The sequence below is a fragment of the Bos taurus genome, chromosome 20 (genome assembly GCF_002263795.3).
Source record: "Bos taurus isolate L1 Dominette 01449 registration number 42190680 breed Hereford chromosome 20, ARS-UCD2.0, whole genome shotgun sequence".
NCBI lineage: Eukaryota > Metazoa > Chordata > Mammalia > Artiodactyla > Bovidae > Bos > Bos taurus.
This window is the reverse complement of record NC_037347.1, coordinates 10,311,275-10,317,399: the sequence shown is the minus strand read 5'-3', so window position 1 is coordinate 10,317,399 and position 6,125 is coordinate 10,311,275.

Genomic DNA, 6,125 nt, shown 5'->3' with positions numbered 1-6,125 from the left:
GGCTTAACACATAAGTGTGTTGTCTCACAGTTCTGCAGGCTGGAAGTTGCAATCAGGGTGTCAGCATGACCAAGCTCCCTTGAAGCGTGTTGGGGAAGCCTTCCAGCTTCGGATGCTTTTGGCTGGCTGTCTTTGACCTTCTTGACTTGTGTGCATATCCCCTCAATCCTCTGTCCTCACGTGTCCCTCTCCCTGTGCCTGTCTTCACACGGCCGTCGTATTGGATCAGGGACCAACACTGTCTAGTCGCCTCATCTTAACTGATTATACCTGCGAAGACCCTGTCCAAACACTGTCACATTCTGAGGTCCCAGAGATTAGGACATCAACCTATCCTTTTTGGAGGGGACACAGTTCAACACATAACAGCCACCGTGAACAAGCTGTGAGATTCAGAAAAAGAGTTCCCTGTATATTTTTTATTTCAGCTGACTTTTGACATGTATTCTATTTTGAAACAGTATGAGAACATATCAGTATATCTAAAATTTGGAAGGAGAATAGTATATATCCTTCACTCATTCATTTGCCAGTTATATGCCAAGTGCCTTCTTTGGCCAGATGTTCTAGTACTGAAGATTTGGTAGTCAGTAAAACAGGAGAGACCCTGTCTTAACAGGAGATACAAATGAGAAGCCAAAGGGATGGTGATGAAGTATGCATTTTTCATATGTGCATTTCTAGAAATGGTCTGCATAGCCTGAAACTGAGATGCCCCACTGTTTAAAAGATAGACAATATAGGGGAAAAATATAGTTTTTTCTGACTCATATTTTTTTAATTAAAAAATTTTAAAGGAGAAAAAAAAAACTAATAGATACAAAAGCTTAGAAAATGGAAGTCCTACCATGCTGTTCGGAATATATTCTTCTAGTCTTTTGATAATACATAGAATCATTTTAAGTAGTCTCCTTTACTACCATAAGTCTGTGTTTAAAGAATGAATCTGGGAGGTGCACCAGCGTGTGGTAAAGCAGCTCTCCTACGCTAGAGAAGATACGCTGAGTCAGAAGGAAGGTAAGGAGAGCCCAGCAGAAGGGGAAGGTGCACTTGGAGCTGGCAGCAACCAAGGCTGTTATTTCCTGTGTGATCTCAACAAAGGAACCTGAGCGTTAGCCTCCTTACCTGTGATGGGATAGTATTACAACCTGATGATACTGTTATCAAAATTAATGAAATACTGTTAGTAAAACTTCAAGAAGATGCTTGTATAATTAGTGGTGGCTAGATACTCAAACTATACTTTTCATGGAGTTAGATAATGATCTGTCTGTTTAAAGATAGAATATCAAAAATGACTAATAATAATGATAAAAGGTTTTCTCAGGAAGTATAGGTAATGTGCTAACTGTAGAAAATGTAGAAAATGATAATAAGCTTATGCACTTCCTCCCAAGCTCACGCAAATAAAACTGCCCATAATTTTGACCCCTAGAGATAGTCACTGTTTACATTTGAGATCATATCCTTCCATTCTCATCTTACACAAGTGTATGTATAAGCATGTAAAGAAAGAATTGTGGTATTTACAGAACAAGTTTATTACAAATAGCATGCTGTGTTTTGCATTTTACTTAATAAAACATAATTTTTCTGAATGTAGAGTTTTTATGTTTTCTGTTTCATTTTAATGCAATGCAGTTATCATTGTTTCAAAGTGATTAATGCTCATATTGTGGGAAAATAAAGAATGGGAGTTAGTTCTAGATTCAAGCTGCGTGGCCTCAGGCAAATCACTGAACTCTGAGCAATGGAATTAGATGAGACAAAAGTACCTGATATAATTTTCTAAACCATACGTCTCTGTGAAAATCCTTAATTTATTTTTCTATATTTTTTGTTCTGATAATGTTATCAATAAGAACTTTTAATTAGTAGTCTGCAGTGCATGTGTGCTCAGTCGTGTCAGACTCCACAATCTCATGGACTGTATAGCCCACTGGATTCCTCTGTCCGTGGTATCCTCCAGGCAAGAATACTGGAGTGGGTTGCCATTTCCTTCTTCAGGGGATCTTCCCAGCCCAGGAATCGAACCCACGTCTCCTGCATTTCCTGCATTGGCAGGAGCCACCTTGGGAAGCCCAATAAACATATTTATTATATAATCAGGACTTCTTCGGAGGTCTATATATTCTGGTACAGCCAGAATGTCCTTCACATATACAAAGAACATTTCCATTTCAACTGATTGAAGCCACAGTGCATGTGGAGTAGGCAAAAAGCAGGGAATTGAGGAGGCATTTTCCAATTAAAAAGTGAGGAGGAACTAAAAAGCCTTTTGGTGAAAGAGGAAAGTGAAAAAGTTGGCTTGAAGCTCAACATTCAGAAAACAGATCATGGCATCTGGTCCCATCACTTCATGGGAAATAGATGGGGAAACAGTGTCAGACTTTATTTTGGGGGCTCAAAAATCACTACAGATGGTGATTGCAGCCATGAAATTAAAAGACTCTTACTCCTTGGAAGAAAAGTTATGACCAACCTAGATAGCATATTAAAAAGCAGAGATATTACTTTGCCAACAAAGGTCCATCTAGTCAAGGCTATGGTTTTTCCAGTGGTCATGTATGGATTTGAGAGTTGGACTGTGAAGAAAGCTGAGTGCTGAAGAATTGATGCTTTTGAACTGTGGTGTTGGAGAAGACTTTTGAGAGTCCATTGGACTGCAAGGAGATCCAGCCAGTCCATCCTAAAGGAGATCAGCCCTGGGATTTCTTTGGAAGGACTGATGCTAAAGCTGAAACTCCAGTACTCTGGCCACCTCATGCAAAGAGTTGACTCACTGGAAAAGACTCTGATGCTGAGAGGGATTGAGGGCAGGAGGAGAAGGGGACGACAGAGGATGAGATGACTGGATGGCATCGCCAACTCGATGGACATGAGTTTGAGTGAACTCCAGGAGTTGGTGATGGACAGGGAGGCCCGGTGTGCTGCGATTCATGGGGTCGCAAAGAGTCAGACACGACTGAGCGACTGAACTGAAGTGAACTGAACTGACTTTCCAATTAATAGAGTACTGATTTGGCACCTTCCTTTTTTATTTACAAAGAGGGAAAAGGGGCCCTCAGACCTAACAGGCTCATCACCCTACCTCCAGATATCTATTTAAAGACAGTTCTGTTTGCCTTGTGGTTTGTTTAACGGATAACTCTACCATTTAATTGCTTTGGAGAAACTAAAGTTATTATAAGATGTTAGACCCATAAAAGGGATTTATCAAGACAGTTTGAATTGTAAGTAGTGTACAAGGTTTCGCTTTTTACATAAAGCAGCAATTTGTTCTACCAGTTCAAACAGTGAATAGTCATACTCATTATTTATGGGGCAGTTTTGGTAGGAGGATTTAACTGTCAATGTTCTTAGTTATAAGCAACAGAAAACAAAGCTGGCTGGTTGAAGTAGAAGAGGGTTTATTACCATCTACTGTCTGGCCTGGGCTTCCCAGGTGGCACTACTGATAAAGAACCCACCTGCCCATGCAGGAAACATGAGACGCAGGTTCCATCCCTGGGTTGAGATCCTGGAAGAGGGCATGGCAGCCCACTCCAGTATTCTTGCCTGGAGAATCCCATGGACGGAGGAGGCTGGCGGGCTATGGGCCACGGGGTCGCAAAGAGTCTGACACAACTTAAGCAACTTGGCACGCATGCATGCACTGTCTAGCTTATAGAACTGTTGGGAGCCATGGAGAACTGAGTTGGAGGCTATACAGCAGGAAGAAATCACACCTAAATGCCCAAAATCACACCTAAAATTCAATCTCGTGCAAACAGCTCTCCTGCTCCTGCTGCCCTCTGTGTGGCAAATGCGCCGCCAACCCTGCCATCCTTGGATACATGACTCAGATTCAGATGATTCAGAGTGAGAAACGAGTTGGTGGGAGTTAGGTCCTTTGCCATGCTCTAATTGCAAAGGGGACTGGGGTGGGGCCTTTTGAGCTTCAGCAGGAAGATCCGGCCTCCTACTGAGATTTATCACTTAGAGAATTCCCCAAAGTATGAAGGGATTTGGATGTTGACAGCCAAAAACCAAAACAAATATTACCTACAGATTAATTGTTCTCATGGTGAGTGTAGTCAGGGATTTATCTTACTCATATATGAACAGGCCAGATACACACATTACAGCCAATGCCAGAACACCCTTAATGCTTCCAGAGCTGAGGGAAAAGACAGAAAGGGTCCCCACTATGGACACATAGGAGATGGATCCCTGGCCTCCAGGTTTTTTGTGGGGTTTTTTGCATTACTGCTGGAGCCATGAGATTTATTTATTTTAGTTTATTTGGGTGCACTGAGTCTTAGTGTGGTACACAGGATCTTCAGTTGCAGCCTGTGAACACTTGGGCTTCCTTGGTGGCTCAGCTGGTCAAGAATCTGCCTGCAATGCAGGAGACCTGGGTTCAATTCCTGGGTTGGGAAGATCTCCTGGAGAAGGGAGCAGTTACCTACTCCAGTATTCTGGCCTAGAGAATCCCAGGGACTACACAGTCCACGGGGTTGCAAAGAGTTGGACGTGCAAAGAGTGAACTCTTGACTATGGCATGCCAGGATCTCGTTCTCTAACCAGGGATCGAATCTGGGCCCCCTGCTTTGGGAACTCAGAGTCTTTGCCACAGGACCCACCTCCAGGTTTGAGATTCAGAAAAACACGATCGCCCAGAGAGCACTGCAGTGAAGTCATTTCCTGGCCTTTCCAGAGTAGGTCAAATCCTCCTACTGAATATTCTACTATGTAAATAGCAATGTTGCTCACAGAAGCCCTGAACTGGCAACAACTCAAACATCCATCAACAGGAGAGTAGTAGAGATGAGAAATTATGGTATGGTCATAGAAGTTGTTGTTTAGTTGCTAAGTCATGTCCAACTCTTTGCAGCCAGGGACTATAGTCCGCCAGACTCCTCTGTCCACAGGATTTCCCAGGCAAGGATACTGGAGTGGGTCGTCAGTTCCTCCTTCAGGGGATCTTCCCAACCCAGGGATCGAACCCAGGTCTCCTGCACTGCAGGCAGATTCTTTACCAGTTGAGCCACCAGGGAAGCCCCTACAAGGCTATATACATATTTAAATATTTATTTCCCTTTGCCCTTGAGTTTAGTCTATACACTTAACATATGTCTGTTCTGTATCAATAAAAAAGCTACTGTGTTATAAAAATCTAATCTCTGGTGGTAGAAGTCAAATAGAGGATACCTCTGAAAGATGGTTATCACCTAGGAATGGTGGCATGAGGGAGCCTTCCAGATGCTATTACTTGATCTGGTTGGTTGCCAAGGGTTGTTGTTATTGTTGTTCAGTGGCTAAGTCATGTCCGACTCTTGGCGGCCCCATGGACTGCAGCACACCAGGCCTCCCTGTCCCTCCCTATTTCCTGAAGTTTGCCCAAGCTCATGTCCAGGGAGTTGGTGATGCCGTCCAACCATCTCATTCTCTGCTGCCCTTTCTCCTGTGGCCTTCAATCTCTCCCGGCATCAGGGTATATACATGGGTATATAAATTACGTAACAATTCATCAAGCTGAAGACTTAAAATTAGTGCCTTTTACTGCACATATGTAATACTTCAATTTTTAACAATAATATACATTTGAAGAAAAGCATATTCCCAGTTTAAAACAATCCAGATAAATTTGGGAACACAATCCATTCATAAATTGTGAACTGCCTACTGTCCTAGTGGTCTTTGGAGAACTCTACAGAGTTAGAGCTAAGGCAACACTACAGTCTTACAACTGTTGATTTAATGAGTTATATTTGAAACCCAGGGTTGTGTGTGTTTGAGACTTTGAACCAACTTCCTATCAGAGGTGGCAGATTATAACCATTTTCTTCCTTTTTTTCTTCTATGAGCTGTCCAAAAACAGTCTACACATGAATGAATCTGAAGATTACTTATACCTGTTTTCAATGCTTTTATTCTAACACTGAATTCATGATTATTAATTCTCTTGTGCATAGGGCAGGAGGCTGATGGTTATATGACAGGTGAGGAAAATACTGTTTGTTAGTAATGTGTGAAAAAATGCAGCCCTTCCCTATTTAAATCTTGTTTGTGATCAGGAAGCCTGCCAACGTTGTTAATATTCAAGGGTACTCTGGGGATTGTTTTTGCCGAAGGGCAAATGC